Source organism: Corvus hawaiiensis, chromosome 9 (genome assembly GCF_020740725.1).
Source record: "Corvus hawaiiensis isolate bCorHaw1 chromosome 9, bCorHaw1.pri.cur, whole genome shotgun sequence".
Taxonomy (NCBI): domain Eukaryota; kingdom Metazoa; phylum Chordata; class Aves; order Passeriformes; family Corvidae; genus Corvus; species Corvus hawaiiensis.
Genome location: NC_063221.1, coordinates 30,018,709 through 30,038,223, shown reverse-complemented (window position 1 = coordinate 30,038,223; position 19,515 = coordinate 30,018,709). Strand labels below are relative to the sequence as shown.

Here is a 19,515-nt window from a genome sequence, read left to right as displayed (position 1 = left end):
TGAGACCCGTTGGAGGCGGCGGTTGCCCTCGCGGCCGCCCCGCTTCCGTGAGGGGGCGAGTCAGGATCGTGTCACCCGGCCCGGGGTGACGCGGGGGCGAAGCGCGATCGTGTCACCCACCCGGAGTGAGCTCCTGGGCCGAGAGCGGCCCCCGCATCTTCCCCGCACCGGTCGGGAGGCTCCGCTCCGTCCCAACATGGCGGGTGCTGCCTCAGCCCGTCCCGGCTGTCAGTGCTGCCGCGGGCCGGGGACGGACGGGCCGGGGAGGTCACGGGTGAAGAGCTGCTGGATTGGTACAGAATTGCCTGTGCTTAAGGTGTAGGTAGGTTAGTATACCTATACCCGCCACAAACATTACTCTCAGAGCAGGATACAGAATTGCTTAAAAAATAGTTAAATTTTTAAAAAATTGTTAAATGAGGCGAAAATGCCAATTCAATTGTCTGGGGAGTTGAGGGATTGAAAGCGCTTAAGCACGGGGCTGAGGAGGAACTGCTTTAACCCTTCTAGAGGTGGGAAAACGTGCCCCCTTCCAAAAGGATGGATTGAGAAGGGCTACGTCAATTTTACCTATTCTTAATTCATATTGTCATTTTTTCTTCTCGGGCTCAGAGGCTGCTGTTAGTACTTCCCAAAGCCCAGCAGACTCCAGTGCCTTCAGCTGCCAGCGAGGTGTGAGCTGTTCCTGCAGAGCCGCTCCTTCCTGCCCCTGGCAGAGCCCAGGGCTCGCAGCCAAGGCTCTGCATCCAGCCCTGCACTGCCTGCTCAGCACATCAAACCCCACCACACGCGTTCTTTTCTTCTTGCTCAGTTCACTACACGATAGCTAAAACGTATGAGTACTTATTTTGTTTGATCTTTTTTTGTTTCAGAAAATACTGTATTTGTTTCATAGGAAGAAGTTAATCAGATCTTGTGGATGCCTGAGCCAGTCATCCTGTCTTCTATAGCACCCTGCTTCAGACACTCCAGGGAAAAGTCTCAGTACCTTAAACTAAGGAGATGTGATTATTCTGTCCCTTTCCTGTTTCAGAACAAGAACTTATTTAAATTTTCCCTCCACCAGCCTCTTTTACTAATTGATTTGAACCATTTTTTTTGGTTAGGGTTCAATTTTATGATAATTTCTACATTGCCTGCAGTTACTGAAGTGTACAAGATGGCATTAAACACATCAGTGTTCAGGTCAGCCTAAGCATGGACTAAAGAACTTGAATAATAACAGCTACAGGCAGCATCTGCTCTTTTTTGGCTGTTCTTCAAGACACATACTTTAATTTTCTGTTACTGATTCTACTTTGCCTCACAGAGGTTAAAATTGTGGTGATGACATGGATGATATTTACATAACTATTTCCCCTCCTAGGGTTTGCCAGAACAGATAAAGACTTGAGAGTGGACTTGGATTTCTGGAAACCCTAGTACTGTTTCTTTCACCAAAGGTTCTTAAAGAGATTTGGTTGCCATGGAAGATTAACATAAATCCTTATTAAAAATAGAATAAGGAATAAAAGGTTTTTACAGTAAAATCCCCCAGAGTTCTGTGCTAGGATTTGTACTCTTTAGCATGCTCATTTTAGTTTTTTAGTATTTTTGCTCTTTTTAAATTTCTAGCAGCTTTTGTTTATTTTATCCCTCTTTATTTTCTTGTATTTTTCCATAATTCTATGTCCTTCTCCTCTCAGACAGTGTCACAGTGCACGTCTGTCACTTCCTACCAACCTTTTCCCGCGGCCTGTTTCACAAAAACACATTCTGTATGTCAGCTACTTGATTTCAAGTGCTCTTTCTCTGCAGATTCCACCTCTCACACACTTTCCTCATCCACTTTCTGCAGGTAGCTCCTTTTTTCCCTGGGTTTGTGCTACGTAAACCAGGGAGCAGCAGAAGTACAAGGTGGAGCCTTGTGAGGGTGACCAGGGTCAGGCCCAGTCCCGTGACCACCGGGCAGGGGCACAGTGATGAGGCAGCTCTGGGGTCACGCCGAGCATTCAGTCCCCACGTCACAGCCCACGAGGTGTCCCTGGCCAGGCACAGGCACAGCTGTGACACTGCTGAATCCAGGGCTGAGCTGGAAAACGGGGTCCTGGGCAGAGCAGGGATGGAGGCACCAGGTAAAGCCATTCAGGGTTGATCCTCCTTCAGAAGCACTCAGAAATTATTCCTAAGGGATGGCAGTGCTGGCTAGGGCAAGGAGTGTGGCTGAGATCCGTGTAAAAACATGGCAGGCTGTGCAGGTTGGGTCATCTGGGATTATGTCAGGAGAGATTGGCTCACCCGGGTGCTCCTGGCTGTTGCATCCAGGTCAGACGGGCTCCGGGTGGCTGAGTGCTCACCCAGACAGACTGGTGTCAGCACTGCAGGGGTTTGTCTGCGTCTGCAGAGAAATAAAATCAGCTCCACACAGAAATCTGCCCAGCTTTTTATATCTTTCAAGTCACAGCTAAGCAGGGGCACATCGGAAGCTCCCCAGCACTGGGCAGCTGTGCCTGGAGCTCAGCCGTGGGGCAGCAGCAGAACAAAGGGATCTCTGTGCCTTACGCAGAGTAAGGTGGTTTGGGTTTATTTTTTAAGGCTGGTTGGAGATTTCTTTGTGAGCTGCAGCTTATATGAATGTCTGTCAGTACATTCTGGGTTTGTGCCAGTCAAGGATTATGACCTATATTAACATCCTAGAAACAGGGGAGGCCAGCCAGGCCTGCACCTGATGCCAGGACTGCAGCTCAATCTCCTGATGGCTGATACCACTGTCACTACATTTTAAAGTCAGGTTAAATTACTTCTCTCAACAGGAACTTTTTTAAAATGTGTTCACTCCTCTTGACAGTGCATCCCTTGCCATCTTGACAAAGCACCTGACAATCTCTCAGTGAGGGCTGTCTTAACTTTCTTAACAGAAGAATGGCAGTTGCTACAATAATTTATTTGCTATTCATGAAAATAAAATCCAGTTCCTAGTGTGTTTTTGTTTATTATGGTCAATGGTACTTCTATCATTATATCCAGGAATATGAACAATACTCAGTTCAGACATTACTTGGTGGCTGGCTGGCAAAAGCCCCATATCCAGACACTTGAATTTTTCTATACTTTGTATGGCACATACACATCTCAGTGGTAGTTTAAAAATACTGTTGGAAAATCCTAATTACAGGACTGCATCTAAAAGGGATTTTCTAAGCACCTAGGAACAAAGATGTCAGAATTTTGTAAAAACACCAAACACTGACCCTTGGTGGTTAGTTACGTACTTGCACATTTCTTGTCATTAGAAAACAAGATAAAAAGTGTTCCTCTGCTTTTCAATCAAATTTAGTTGCTCAACTGATTTGATTTCTGGAAGTCTGCACTTCCTGAGCATCTTTCAAAAGCTTTTGGAGCATCCAATAAGCCCCATGGTGTTCTGTAGTACTGAGGTAGATTTGAATTTTTAGATTCAAAAACCACAATCAAACCAATTCCCAATATGTGTGCAGTGAATTATTACACAATACAAACTGCTCTGATACCTGCTGAGCCACACATCCCTTCACACCTTGTCACAATCTCTGGCACCTTCCTGCCACATACACTCCCACTTCCTTTTGAATCAAGCTGTGTACTGGAAGTTACTGTGTTTTCACGAAAAAAGCATTGACTATCAGTTTAGTCTCCAAATGTGGCCAATTTAGAAGTTTTTAAATGGAGTTTATTCAGCATAACTGAACATCTAAGAATGGTAAAATAGGAATTAAAAACCACTACTGTGAACTGGAGTTGTTTGACTGGCCAAAGGCTCTCAGTGCCTTGCTGGTCTCTACAGGTTTTGTTTCCCCACTGCTTTTCCCTGCAGATGCTCAGTGGTACTTTCCAGGTCAGTTATGCCCTGAGGGAAAAGGGAGCAGTGTCAGGATGATGAATGTAAAATTTTTCACTCTGTTACTGAAGTATCTATTTTGTAAAATACCCTGAAATATTTTCCCTGGCTGCTATAGGAGATGAAAGTCATTAGAATCTACTCATTATCAAAATAGTATGAATTCTGGATATTTTGTATCTGAAAATTAATACCTTGTCTGAGAGTATCTTCATTAAAGGAGTCTTGTATTCAGGCTTTTCTGAAAGGTGGCAATATTTTCACATGGAATAAATACCTTTCAAGTATTTTCACATTAGATGGAAATACTTTCATCACTTGAGGCCCTTCTTGGAAGTCATTCAACTATGAGAACATTTGCTTTAAATAAAAGACTGTTTAAGCCAGTGGGATTCCTGAAATTCCTGAGCTGTTTATGCTCTTCTTTACACTTTTCTTAGCACATCTTAACTCAGTGAACATTTCCTTATCCCCACAGATTTAATGCTGGTAAGAAACAGTCATCTCATTAAAACTCTGAAGGCTTGGGCTGGCATTTCTAGTCTTTTATAATTAATTTTGTTTTGACTGGAGTCATTTCTGGGCTCCTTAATTGCAGACTTCCCGATAGAGTTATCTTAGCCCATGTGATACAGTGAGTATGTATACACAGAGAGCAAATGCATCCACACCTTTCACACAGAATAATAATATTGTTTACTACAATAGTTTCAGAAAAAAATAACAACTGCTTTTCCAAATAATAGTTCAGGTTTATCATATGCCAGTGAGATAGGCATTGATAAACTGAAACAGAAAAGATGGAAACAGAGCCACAGAGCCAGAATCTGTGATATCTCATTAAATTCCATAAAAAGCTATACTGGAGACAAAGCAGCTCTGAGGTGGAAAGCTACCAACCTACATTTATAAAAGAGACTGACCAGATCTTGTAATTGCACCTTTTGGCTTCATCCAGCAAGAGGGAAATGGCTAACATCCTTAAGGAATGATCTACCTTAACTATTTCAGGGAAACATCTCAGAACTGCCAACTTTCAAGAACAGTGACTTGAACAGAATAAAATATTTACACCTCTACAGCATCATTTCTGCTCAGCAAAACCCCACTTCGGCACTGCACCCTTTCTTCCCCTCCTCTTGCTGCCTTGGTTGTTTCCCTAACATTTATTCACTTCCTATCAATGCTTTTTTATTTCTGCCTTTTCATTTACTTTCTCATTGATAGCTGCACTTCTATTTAGTACCCTTATCTTAGTGAACAAGGTCACAAGTGAGAGTGGGCTTTGGCAATTCCAGCGTTATCCAGCTGACGTTTACTGACATCATGGAACTGCTGGCAGTGTCACGGCAGCAGCCCCTCTGCAGATTCACATGTATTAAATGTCTCAGATACAATTTCAGCTTGTGCCCAGGACAAGAAATGCAGCACAGGGTTATGAGCTGTGGCAGAGACGTGCTGGTCACGAACACAGTGACACTTTGAGCTCCTGTTCCCACAGGTGTGCTGATGGTGGGGCCATGTGGTGACTCCTCAGGCACCAGTTTGGCAGGTGGGTTTGTGTCCCAGTTCTGTGCCATACAGATTCTGATCCTGAGAGTATCCTCACACTTACTTAATATTGTGCACCAAATACCTCCAGTACTCACCACACTCAGGGATTACTCCACAGGTAAGATCAGGAACATGTTTCTTTTCAGGATCAGGGAAATTACAAACTCCATTTCCAAAAAGAAGTAACCCCTTTGATTCTGTGCCAGGGTACTGGTATGTACTACTATGGAAACTAATTCTGGTAGTATCTGTAATCTCTCTAAACAAAGTAAATTTCAGAACTCTGTGTTCCATTATACCAATTATATGCCATTATCTTACTATTCAGAAACATCACCAGCATAGAAGATTTACCAAATATTAGTAACTTGTTCATTTTTTTTAAATGGAAAATTAACAGCTAAGTTATTAAAGAGTATTCCTTTCTCAACATCTGAAGGTTAGTGTGAAAAGCAGTAAAAGCCATGCTTTTAAATGGAGTATTTAAAAAGTATTCTTTAGTGGAAGAAGAGTCTATGTTCAAAAATAGAAACACTGGGTGAAAATGTCACAGCCGCCACTTGCTACTGAGTAACACAACAGTGTCTCCAACCCAACCGCAGCTGACAGAGTAGGAGGAGCTACAGGTGTGTGGAGTGTGAGTTGTCCTGATACTGCAACATTTATATATTAAATAAACAAGTTATTGTGTACCTACCTGTCAAAACTGAGTTCAGATTTCCCATCATTTCTAGATCAATGTCATTTTTCTTGGTTTTATTTAAAAATAGGCTTCACTTTGCCTAAGAATTTGGAACACATTTTCTTTCATGTTTGAAGGTTCTCTTGCTATAGCATATTCCAAAGAGGGAAAGCCAACTCCTACAGCAGGGATTGAGCCTCTCTTGGACAGACCACCAGGGAGGTTGCAATTATATTTATTGTTACTGCATTCTGCACTTGGATCATTTTTTAAGGTAAAGGTTACTCGTCTGTTTGCATTTAGAGATTTCTCCTTTGCTTTCATGCTGCTCTTCTCCAGCAGCTGCTCGGTTTTGCTCATGCACAGGCACCAGGGGCACAGCAGTTCTGAGCTGAGCTCCTCAGCTGAGCAGAACTCTGTGAAGCCTCCTACATATCCAGCAGCCCCCCTGTCTCATTCCAGGATGGAATTCAGTCACAGTTGGGACTCACTGGGGGTATGTCATGCAAAAGCCCATCTCAGTCAAAAACCCCTCAGTTTGTGTCAAAGGCCATCACGTAGGCCCTGCTCCAGAACACTGCCAGAGGTGCTTCAAACCTTCACACCTCTCAGCCCCATCTTTGTCCCTCACAGGCTCCATTTTTGGTTAGGTAGGCTTTTGTGGTGTAGATCAAGAAACTAGATGTGTAACATTAGGAATTAATAATGCAGCAATGCCAGTGGTTGGCACTTACAGACCTGTTGGCTTGGATGGGACTATACAACTAAAATAAAGGAAACTAAAATAGGCATGGGAGTGTTTGCCAGCTCAAACTCCAGAGCCAAAACAAGAAGCTCGTTAAGAGCAAGCACTGAACTGGCACTGCAGTTGTGCTTTACAGACCCAACCAAAGATCAAGCACCAAAAAAACCCAACCTACAGTTAGACAAAATGGATCCAGGATTCCAACTTTCAGGCATGTACTGGGACCAAAATGTCAGCAAGGCAACAGGAATGGCTGGCCTGGGGCAATCATGGATTAACTGATTTAATGTACAGAGTCACAGAAGTTTGGATTTTCTTGTGCGCATTATCTTCCTCAAAATATTCTGGAGCTATGTGAAGGGAACCTTGCTGTTATTTAACAGCCTTTCTCTGGTAAAATTCAGTGAGTTAGGCCAAATAAAATCTCAGTTTCCCCACTGAAGCCTGGATACTGATGGAAGTAAGAGAAGATTCCCTGCTGTCCTGCATCCAGCTGTGCCTGGGGGGCAGTGGAAGTGCTTTGAACTGCACAACTGAGCAATAATAGGCTTAGAGTGACATAAAAAATGGACCCAAAATCCTGTTTCTTGAAACAGTACAGAATTCAACCTGCAGTTTCCAAGACAAGTGTGTCTGTGGTAAGGCCTGAGTGACTGCAGAAGAGCCACAGTATTGTGCACACAGCCCCTGGCAAGCAGAAGGAAATCTGGGCTCACTCCACCTTTACAAATAGTATCTTTGCTATTATTCAGTTAGAGGGGGTTTCACCTCTGTTAGTACTAACCCAATGCTTGAGTGGCCTAGCTAAAACAGACTGACCTAATGTATTCAAACCATTTTCCAGAGTATCAACATTCCTGCCTGGAAACTGCAGGACTAACTGACATCTCTGCTGGCAGCTGTTTCGAATTTAACACGTTGAGCAGAGAACCTGGAAAAAGGTCGGAGAGAAAGAGTTGTGCTTGGGGATTTGGGGAGTCCATTGGGGTAAAGCACTGAACATCCTGGAGAGGATGTTACTGCCTATACCACCTTCTCTGGATAACCAAACTGCTCCAGCTTCTGCATCTGCCAGTCTGGCACCTTTAATAAGTAATTCAATCACACTGTGGACGTGAATACATTCTGGATAAATAATAAATGACAGCTCTCACACTGGCACGCGAGCACACAGGCATACCCAGGGCAGGAAATCATATACAGCATTTCATTTGTTGCTAATTTATCTGAAACAAAGTGAGGAAGATGCCCTGGGGACTGGTGACTAACAAGGAGCATTGTTTATGCTACAAATCCCATCCGGTTATTAGGCTTTGAAAAGTGCTTTGTTTAGCTTATCAGTGCTTCAGCAGGAATGCCAAGGGCAGTATTTCTGTTCTAAGTGTATTTCTATTCCAATATTACTGACACATAAGAGGTTATGTGTTACCTGAGGGCTGAATATTCGGCTTGTGCTTCAGTGCCTTGTTGAATCAGGATCAGGATGGTGAACACTGCACAAAACCAAGCCCTGAACAGGTCTCCTTATCAAATTTACAGCATTAAATTGAAGAACACCTTTACATAAATCAAACCTTTCTCAAGGACCATAGAGCATGACAAAGAATAAATACCCTATGGCATATAAATGCCCATCATTAAAAATTACTTTAACATGTTAGACCTTCTGCTTAAATTCTGCACTTCACTTAGGATTTGGACAAAATTGTATTACACAACCTAAGTTTGCAGTTATGCAATTCCAAAGTATCACAAGTGTCTGGCAAGGTTTAGAGCTGTTTTGCAACAGCACTGATAAGCTGCTACTCAGTCAGGTGATCAAAATACCTACAGTGTGTCCTTGATTCAAGTTAATATTAAAAAATAGGAATGCAATGTTTTTTATTGAGTTCAGGTGCCTTTTCAATGATGTTAAATGTCTTTTGGGGGAGAAGATTTAGAAAGGAAGGGCTTTATTTTCAGATGGAAGAAAACTACATTTACTTCATTCCATAATTTAGAAAACCTGAGAGGCCCTTGCCAGCTAAATTAATAATTGGCAAATAAGGCATAATTGCCCTTGCTGAATGATTCCACACCAACACTGTCACTGACTCAGCTCCTCTCAAACACTTCTGCAAAGAGGAATGGCACACTCAACCTCATGGAGATCTCCTGGACCACTATAAGAAGTGTTCATTAGACTTATTATGAATAAATAATTGAAGTATTTATTTAGACTTTTTATCATTAGATTACTTTTGAAAATCCACATGAATCAGTTCTTCCTTCTAAAATGTCCTGGTTTTAATTTGCTTATGATTAGGTTAGATCTGGATTGCCAAACCATGAGCTGTCCAGTGTATCCTCCCTGGTCATCTGAACTGCCCTTGTAACTGAGACTGGGGGCAGCTGCTCCCCTGCCAGAGCAAAGTGACACTGTCACCCCTTCCTGACACCTCCAAACCTCAAAGCAGGGGCTGCTTTACTAAACAATGCCACATGCTCATGGAAAAACCAATAAATGTTAGTGAGTGCTCAATCTGCTGAGAGCTTTTTAAACTTTAATACCCCTCCTCAAAGATGCTGATGAGAACAGACTCTCCAGTGATGCTTTAGAGCTAAATTTCCTTGTGGTAAAACTGGAAGATGTTGTGAGCTGAGCTGTGTCACAGAGATAAAGGTTTATACCCAGGAGCTTCTGGCTCCATAGCCAACAAACAGATCAGTGTTTCACGCCTTCCTTTTGTGGGCAAGAATTAAAAATGTATCAAATCTGGTGGCTGGGGTTTAGTACAATGGGCTTGGTTTTGCAGAGTTCTACAAGAATTATTTTCTGAAATGCTCAGCTTTCATTTTAAGCCAAAAGATGTGTCCAGATCTGAAAAGCTCCTTTTTTCTCAAAAATCTGTCACAGTTTCAAAGCCTGGCCCCTGGTGAGGTTCCTACATGAAGAACTCCTTTGCAAATCTGACCTGTGTAAATGTGGCCCTAGTGAACACCTGTGCTGTGCACTGAGAAAGGAGCAGAAACATAAGAACCTGATTCCTGACAAACTTTAAGGCTTTCTCCAGATTTTCGAATTCTAAGTCTGTTTTTCAGAATAATTTGCTTCTGAACTTGGGCTTTGGTTTTGATTGGGTTTTTTCCTTTTGTTTCCTCCAAATGAATTAAATTGACTTTTACTGTACTAAACATTTTATCACCTGGTTCTGGCTGAGGATTCACAGTAACATATGGGTTGGAACCACCAAAGGCACCCAGATGCAAATACAAGACTGAAATAGTCATTTCTAAGGGTACTTGCAAAGTTTCCAGGCTAAAATGTTAAGAGGAGTGACAATTTTAATGGTGCTGTTTGAAATAACAACAGAATTACTGCATGAGAGGAAGCTTCCTAAAAATCTGTCATTTTAGGCAAAGTCATGCTAAATATTTTATTTTGTTAAGACTGTTTAGTGCCATCAAAACCTCAAAGCCTCATGACACAAACACTGACTGCCATAATCAATCTCTAATTCAATCGCAGTTCAAATGTTCAAAGGCCAGCTCAGGATTTTGGACGGGGTTAATTAGTTCTGGCAGCCTTACAGCGATGTCAGATATCATCTGTCTTCTCCTTCTATCAGATCCAGCTGGGCGGGCCCCTCATAACCAGGACAGAGCCAACTCCAGCATCACTGGGAGTGCTTGGACTCAATAATCAGAAATTTGATTATGTGCAGATAATCTATTAGAAATAAATGACAGACCTGGCATGTTTTTCCCAGCTGATCGACTCAGGACAAGACTAAGCCACTGATGTCATTGCTGAAGGTGACCCCAAGTCCCTTTTTCCTCCCAAATGCTCCATTAATGCAACTGGATGACAGAACGTCCATACCAGGTGAAACCAGGGTCACCTTGCCTTGGTACCTGCTGGACTCAGAAATTCCTAGCATCCATAAGAATGTCCATGGCTTAACTGTGTATGTAAAGAACTGTCTGGTTTTGCTCCCTCTAGATCTGCCATCTGTCAGTCATCCTGCAAGAGCCGGTCAAGTTTCTCACCATGCTTCACTCAAATCAGTGAGAGATCACAAAAAAATTAAAAATGTAGTGCCACAACCTTGGATTTGAATGATGTCTGAATGATTTTTATTCTTCCTATCCACACACATATTATTCCTGCAGTGCAGGATCACTGCCTGGTTCTTTGCTGTAATTCCTAGTCCAAATCAAATGCTCTGGGAGCAGAGCTTGAGCACTTGCAGGGTCTCAACAGGCCCTTGCACTCAAGCTGATGAGTTTCCAGCCCCCTTGCCTGGTGCCTGAGTTCAGCAGCCAGAACTGGTATCATCAGCAACACTAAATATTCCATTTTCCTGTTTTCTGAGCAGCTCAAACTCTCTGCAGACTTGCTCATGAGTCATCTGGAAATAAACCATAATCACTTGTCCCCTAGGAGTCATATATAAGTTAATGATTGTACAAGACAAGCTAATACAAAATACACAAGAGGTTTCAACTTGTTGAGGCTGCAAAGGGCAAGGGAGCCTTTCAGAATTTCCATTGGTTACGGTCTGGGAATGCTGGGCTTCCCTTGACTCCGTATCTATTGCATAATCAGAAACACATTTCATTCCCTTTGTTGTACAAGACAAAGCTAAAGAAATGTGGGTGTTATTCCTGTGCACAAATAAAGAGGAGATACCTAATGGGCTTGTGTGTGTGCAGTGTTTGTAAACACAACTGCTCTGGGCTGCAGCTGACAGAAACCATCACCGCTTGTACAAGCTGAGAGGATGTTCTGGATCTGCAAATGCCCCCCAGCCCTGCACGGGAAGTCAAAACGTATTGGGATGTGCCAGATGAATTTTAGGTGTTACTGTGTTAAATAAAGTCTGCTTGCCTGGAGTTCAGTGTCCTGGACTTGGATCTGACCATCATGGTGGTGTCTTACTCCTACCCAGCCATCCTTTGCTGGGCTATTGTGGTTGTTATCTCTGCAGGAGAGAATCTTATCAGTGCAGGGAAAGGAAAATCTGAAAACAATGGAAAGGCCTTTGGCATCTGACATTTTTCTGTTGAGGATGGAAACAAATACATTTATAACTTCACAGTAAAGGAGAAAGATTTTTTTTCCAGTAGTTATAGAAACACGGTTGTTAGGGTCGGAAAGGTCCTCTAAGATCATTGAATCAAAGTTATGGCACATTATTTTAAAACCTCCAGTTCCTCTTATTACAGATCCTCATTATAGGAGGACAGAATAGTATGAATGGCTGATTTAAAATTACTCATTTGGAGAACTCTTAGACCTGGCTCTGGCAAGAGACCTGGTTTCCTCAACACTCACCTGGATTCTTTTTGCCACCCAGCCTATGGTTCCATTCTGCCACCCCAGGAAGGCAGAGAACACACCAGACTTTATTCCAGTACATTTAAGTGACAGACACAACTGCAACAGAGGAGGGAAACAGTGATAATTAGTTATGTGTGACATCTACACTGAGCTTCTGTGGCTCTCTGCTAATCACAGTAAATTATTTTAATGGACTGAATATGTCAATCAAACTACTAATTTAGTGAAGACTCTGCACTACATCCCTCCCAGGAATCACAGCAACTCCAGCTGCTCCCCTGCCTCCAGTGAGCCCCTCTCCCACTAGAAACCAACTGTGGGCATTTATTCTGTGGGAAGTGTTTTGGACTGACAGTGCAGTCAGTGCTTACACAGGCTAATAAACACTAAATCTTAGGTTGACAAGAAGTAACATCATCTCAGAGGATGCTGTTAAATTACAATACAGACTTGTGGAATGGGTAAAATGCACCAGAAAATCACACAATTTGTATTCGACTATACAAGAAAAAACCCCAACCTGTTACAAAAATCAACAGTCCAATAATTACACCTTTGTAACCGTGAAAGCTCGAGATGTAACACACATGAAGTCACATCTTCAAGCATGAACTCACTTCTGAGAAGACAGCTTGTCTTTTTAATCAGCAGCATAAAAATCCAGCTATCCCATAAAATTAATTTCTATGCGTGAAAATCAGGAGTAGGACACACCAGGCTTAGGTCTCGTGCTGTCCCACTCTTGCCTCCCAAGTGAAACATTTGCCTAAAATAAAACAGAAGTGATCTAGGCATAATTGCATTGGTTTGCAGCCCTGTAAAAGCTTTCTACGCAAACAAAGATAGTGGAAGTTCCATTTTAAACAATTCAATAAGTTGGTTTCGAGTAATGCATAAAGCTTTTTTAATCTGTTTACTGTTTTTTAAGTAAACCTGTGTGGTCTTACAGAGGAAAGTTGTTCAAAGACATCTCATCCCAATGCAAGGTCAGTAACTGTTTATTCCAGCCCTGGATCTGTTTAACAGGAAAGGGACAGAGCCGATTTAGAGGGTCCTTCTGTCGAGGCTGCCCCTGGCGTGGGCTCCTGTCCTCCCCCAGACCATCTCCAGTCACTGGATAATCTGTGTAAAACCCTAATTCTCTAGACAAACGTGTCTGCTAAATGCCTTCTTTGAGGCTCTGAGCCATATGGTTGGGATTACAGCATTTAAATAGTTTTTCCAAGTGAATACAAGGATGAAGCACAGAATAGTGGAGGGAGTTATGTTCATAACTGTATTTATAAGGGGATTGCAGGATTTTTAAGGCCCACGTTCTGCATCACTGGAGCCAGTGTGAGCTTGGCACCTTCAAGCAAGTGCAAGTTATATTTACAAACCATTCACACTTTTTCCACCACACTATAAAAAGATCTAAGTACAAAGGAGAACAAGGGGCTGTGTTGTTAATGCTGGTGCAATAAAAGCACATTTTTATCTTTAGGATAAAGATAACAGAGCACAGCCCCTCGTCACCACTGCCACTATCGCCATCCTCTGGGAACACAACAAATCAGTGGATCCCCAACAGCCAGGGACACCTCAGGAGAGACACCATGTAATACTCCAGGTTGTTTCATGTTTTTCTAACAGTGTTTTATAACATACAGGAAAAGAAGGCTTTGAACGGAACTCATCCAGGACAAACAGTAACCACATGGCCTCAAAAACCTGTTTCAAATAAGGCCCCAGTAGTTGCAGTTTCAAGTACAAAGACAGACATAACAACAAAGAGCATCAACTTTCCTCTTTCCCTGGCCTGGTTAATTTTCCCTTTCCCAACTGTGAGTATGACCTAATGATACAGACTTTATTTGTATTTAATTTTGAGATCTGCAGAGGAGAAGTACCATATACAAGCTGGGTCTATGTTGTTTTTCTTAGCCACATACTTGGCCAGGCTTTCCTTCCCTCCACACCATTATTTACACTCTGGAGCACTGACTCCAGTGTGATGCATTATCCATGTTATGGCTGTTTATAGAGTAGAAGTGGTCTCTGTAACATGTCTGTTTCTCATGTCTTAAACCAATAAAACTTTTACATTGGGCTTATCAAAACCATTCTGTGTAGATCTAAGTCTGTTGTGACTGAAATCAGTAATAAAACTTCTCTTGATGCCCCGTGGAACAGAGCTAAGGCAACAGTGAGCTCTCTTAATAAATTCCGCTCTGGTAAAAGTTTTATTTAAAAAATGTGGTTAACCCAAAGCTTTTAAAGAAGATTAATGTGGACTTATAAAAAATGTCTGATTTTATTATTAGTAGTAATTCATACAGTTTGTCCTGAAGTTTTCCTTTTCAGCTTCAGTTTGAACCATATGTTCAGGAAGTTCAACTGAAAAGCGATCCTTCAGCAATATTATTTTTTTCTAATTAACAATAACCACAGAGGTATTTTAGAGAAACCTACAGAGTCCCTCAGAAGGTTGTGGAGTGGGATAGATTAAAACAGGATTTTGTCTATTTTATGAAAAATGCACTGAAGCACAAATGGGTCAACTTCAGAGGAGTCCTTCCTTTCCTGTTCTACCAAACAAAGGATTCTGCGTGCAGCAAATCTTAATTTCCATGGGATTCTTTTGTGAAGGGCCTTGACGGACTCTGGGATCCATCAGTGCCCGGTTGGCCTTGCTGGGACTGAGCACAGGCACAGCAGTGCAGCTGTGGGGATCCCCAGACGTGGATCCACCACCCCAGTGAGTCAAGGCCGGTAAGATGTGATGGGTGTCAAATGCAAATGCTCAAGGAGAAGCTGGAAGCTGGGTGCCAGACTGGGTTTATACAGACTGGATGGGGATTTAGAAATAAACACAGCTGTGGGCTCAGCCAACTGCTCTGTGTGTGTGAACAAAACACAAGAGGCACTAAGATAAACCCTGCACACGAATGAAAATGAGTAAAATCACGAGTCGGAGTGAGGTTCATAAAAATACCTTTGGGCCGAATTTAACATCCCCAGCCCTTGTACACACAATGTAACTGATGGCACCGGGAACATTTTTATTGTGGATTTCAAACATGGCTTCTCTCAAATTCCCTTTCTCAGTGAGAGCAGATGTGATGCTGGGTGCAGCACCCCCACACTGAGGGCTCCCGGAGACTCCTCATTCCAGCACAGCTCACACAAAGTACTCACTGGCTGTTTTTAAGAACCAAGATCCTTGTTCAGCTCAACAAAACAATCCCATCAAAATGGCAGCACAAAGTTGTGCTGCTGTTATCACTGGGGTCCCTGTCAAGTTGCATCAGTTGAAATGCTGAGAGGTTTTATTTCCCTGACCTGCTCACTATGCCCCGGAGCTGCCAGTCAAGCTGTGCTGCTTCTGCTGAGATGCTGTTTGTGCTTTGCTGGGTTTGCTGGTGGTGCCAGCCCTGGCATTCAATGTATTAGCAATGGAGCTAACCCTGGCTGGACACCCTTTCCTTACTCTAATATTAAGGATTTGTGCAAGGCAATTAAGGAGTTTGGGATGCATAGTAATTATTTTAAGAGCCTTTTAAGTGCTACTTTTGCAACTCACTTACTTGTACCTCATGATTTAATTACAATAATGCAAACTCTTCTCACACCTGGTGATTTTGTGTTGTTTCCACAACACACAAGCACTCCTACTCGAACTGCTCCAAGTGAATACGAATGATGCTTGCAAACAAGTCATCCTCACTCTTCCTTTGCATCCCCCTCCGACTGTTGAATCCATCCTCGAAGTCTGTACAAAGAAGGTGCAGCTGAACACAGCTGTTCCCTTTTTGAAAGAAGTGGGGATGGTTGGGGAAATTGTGGAGAATGCTATGGGTACAGGGGAAACTCAGAGCAGGCAGCAACAATTCAATTTTCCAGTTATCTGAACAGTCCAAACTCACTGCTGTCATTGCATGTGCAGCCTAATCTTACTGTCCTCACACTCTGTCCCCTTTCACTCCTGAGACCTCTCTATTTTGTACTTGGAAATCAGCAGCTGTCTGGGTAAAAAAGGATGTGGCAATTGGCTTTTCCAGAGGTACAAGCTGCTCCTTGGCTGTGCGTGCTGGTTTATCTGGGATAACTGGCCCTGAAAGTCACTCTGGACAAGTCCACCTTGATGCAGCTGCAATGCTTCTGTCCACGGGCACCCATATTCCTGAGAGCTTCAACCATGACCCAGGGAGCTCCCAGAGTAAGATCCACAGGGAAAGAAACCGTGGGAAGGAAACTCTCCCTCAGCTGATCTGTGAATCTCTGCACATACCAGTATAGAAGAGCAAAAGCTCCATTTTTGCACAGTCACCTTGCAGAGCAAAACCATGTATTAAAAATAAAGAATCACATTCATTTTCACAGTCCATTGTAGAAAGAGTTTATTAATCCTGCTAACTTCCTCGTAAACATTAAATAACCTCCAATATGTTTAGCATATCTTCATTTTTTAATTTGGTAAGTTGCTGCCTGACCCCCTACTGGAGGCACAGTCCCTGGTTAGCAGCACTAACCTGCTCTCCCTGCAGACAAAGGTAGTATGTACCTCTGTCTGCATTTTGACACATGCCAAACAACGAGCTTGAGCTCTTGGGATCAGCTTTATTTATCCTCTAATTTTCCCACAGCATTTCAAAACCCACTTGGGCTTGAATGATCCTGCAGCCATTTGCATTTATCATCTGACACATGTCAGATCACACAACTGTGAAATATCAAACAGGCCTCCAGCATTTTGCTTTTGTGTAGTTTATTGCATCTCTGGGATAACATTCCACAAAAAGCAGTATGGAAGTTCCTAATCTCACCAGGCCCCAGCCAGAGGTTGCTTGTTGTACTGGGAGGCTGGATACAGGGGAAAAAAGGAAAATGTTCTTTATTGTGGAACTGTGTTGCTTTTCACACCTCTTGTGAGAAGAAACACAATAAGCCAAGGAAACAACCTCGACCCCTAAGTGTTTGTAAATCTGCATTTACTGAGTGAGCAGCACAGAACAAACGGATTGGAAGAGACCCAGCAAGGAAAACCAGTCTGTACCATTATGTGGTTACCTTCTGATGCAGCTCCTGGCAGTACTGTGGTGGAAGTGTTACCATCCACTGTTGCATCCAGAACCTTCAAGTGAAGGTGCTTCTGGAATTCTTACCTGGAGAAGTCCTGCAGTCACCCTGGCAGGGAGGAGAACATGGTGTGGGATGAAAAGCAGACCTAGAGAGGGGCAGGCTGGACCCTTCAAATATCACTCAGATTTGAACTGCAGGATTTTAACTTGCCTCTAAAATTTCAAATCAGATTCCAGTGTAGAAAGCAGCTGGATTTTTCCCCAGATATTGCCAAATCCAAACAGTTCACACTGGCTCTGCCCTTTCTTAAGGCTGGAATCCCAGCTGGCACAGAGAGTGCCAGGCAGTGGCACTGATGTAAAGATGAGGCTGAAGACACAAGCAGAGCCTCTTCCTGACAAGGTGTAGGATAATACCAAAGCACATCCTTTCCTGTCACATCCTGGGAGGGAGCTTAAAGAACTGGGGAGTCTCTTTCAATCTACAGACCAAACTAAGCCCTGCAGAGGGTAAAATAAATTTTTAACCCAACACCACAGCATTAATGAAGAGGAATAATCACTCAGTCCTACAGTTCCTGCCCACACCAGGGTGAGAGGCTCAAGGCCTCATTTCAAAGCATTCACAGCCTACACTCAATGCCAGATTCTGAAGCCAGGCACACACCAGCGCAGCCATTAAGGCCCAGTTCCCAGAAGGATTCCATATCAAGCAGAATACTTTCTCTTCCAAGGGCTGGGGCAGCAGGGATCCCTTTTAGAAGGGTTCCTCTGGATACTGTACCATGATTGAACAGCATAGGGGCATTTGGACAGCACAAAAAGGTTCTGCATTCAAGAGATTTTGACTTAAAAGTGCTTAAGAAACACATGGAACTGAAATGCATCAGAATACAAAATAACCAATCTCATGTGAACATTCAATCTGCAGATTACCTGTATGAAAGGCTGTCATTCCTGCTCCTTGCCTTGTGAGGACTCTTCACCTGGATGGGTCTCAGGGATTTTTTTTCCTTAGAGTTGCTCTTTGTTTCTTTGGAACCATGATATTTTTGTCTTCTCCATGTGAGTGAACTGGGCCTCTCTGCAGGACTCTTGGAGCAGCTGATAACACAGAGGTTGCTTCCCTTCTTTTAATGTGCATGATAAAAAATCTGTCAGCAGATTGCACCTGAAGGGGTGAGGATGGCAAGGTCTGCAGCTCAGGGGCCTGACTGACCCCAGCTGGGGCCCTTGGCCAAACTTCCTCAAGCCATGACTGAGGCTTCTCTTGCACTGGGGCAGTGTGATGGGTTTGTCCCTGTGCTGCTGCCACGGGCTGAAGGACTCAGCAGTGCTTGGCATAGCCAAGGCACTTGATATGGAGCCCTCAGAGGGCAGTTTTACAAGAATGCCTCATGCCACATCAGAGTTTAACATTACAGTGCCCACCGACCTGCAGCTGAAGAGCGTTAGAACTCTTGAGCTTTAACATTTTACTTCTTGGCTCAATTTGAATTAGATTTTAATTTGAGGACTTGGCAAACGGAACAATTTGCTAAGTCTTGTATAACACAAGGATGGTCAGACAGTCTCACTGCAAAATCCTGCAGCAGTGTTTGTGTTATCACAGCTGATTGATTACTCAGCCACTGGGATACAGAGTTCTGACAGCTCTGGTTTTAAAATGGATAATATGAAACTGGCAGTAACACTGGCTTGGAACAAAAATGCAACTACAAGTACAAGTGTCACAAGGGGAGAAAGGCATTAAAAGGCCATGCAGGAAACGGGAGCAAATCTCTGTTAACTGTGTTGTGCAAGCCCATGCAAGGTACAGAGAGGCCTTGGACTCTGTGCATCTCCATTTTACACCAAGTCAGTGTGATTGTTTGCTCCCTTTCCAGACTCCCTACGCCCCTTGTGCTAAGTCTTGGTACCAGTTCAGTCAGAGAAATCAAGGCCAGTTTGAGGATAATGATATAAATAGCAGGAAGTTTACGGAAACTTTGCTGAAGTTGTTTGTGTTGAGCTGCAAAGAGGTAAAAGTGCTGGTACAGTGCCAGCCAACCCTGCACATCTGTCCCTGTATAACCTGTACCTTTGGTATCCATTTGGAGTCTGTGGATTTCATTTCTACACGCTACTTGCATATTAAAATGGATATATTAAAATTCACGAATATGTATTGGTTACAACACACTGGTCTCCAGTTGCTTTTTCCCACTCTGTCTTTTCAGCTGACAGATTTTATCGTGCCCCTGAGTTGGGAGCTCTGACACCCCACTATGTCAGAGTCATTTTCTTGCTTGTTTC

The 19,515-nt window shown here is 43.1% G+C and overlaps 1 long non-coding RNA gene and 1 pseudogene across 1 annotated transcript; both read left to right on the top strand.

The window, feature by feature from the left end:
- Positions 1-43: 43 nt before the first annotated feature.
- On the top strand, positions 44-2,960 carry LOC125330073. The gene is made up of 2 exons (XR_007205362.1): positions 44-322; positions 896-2,960. It is a non-coding gene; the product is annotated as an uncharacterized LOC125330073 (long non-coding RNA).
- Positions 2,961-7,403: 4,443 nt separating this feature from the next.
- Positions 7,404-18,438, top strand: LOC125329798 (annotated as a pseudogene).
- Positions 18,439-19,515: the final 1,077 nt, after the last annotated feature.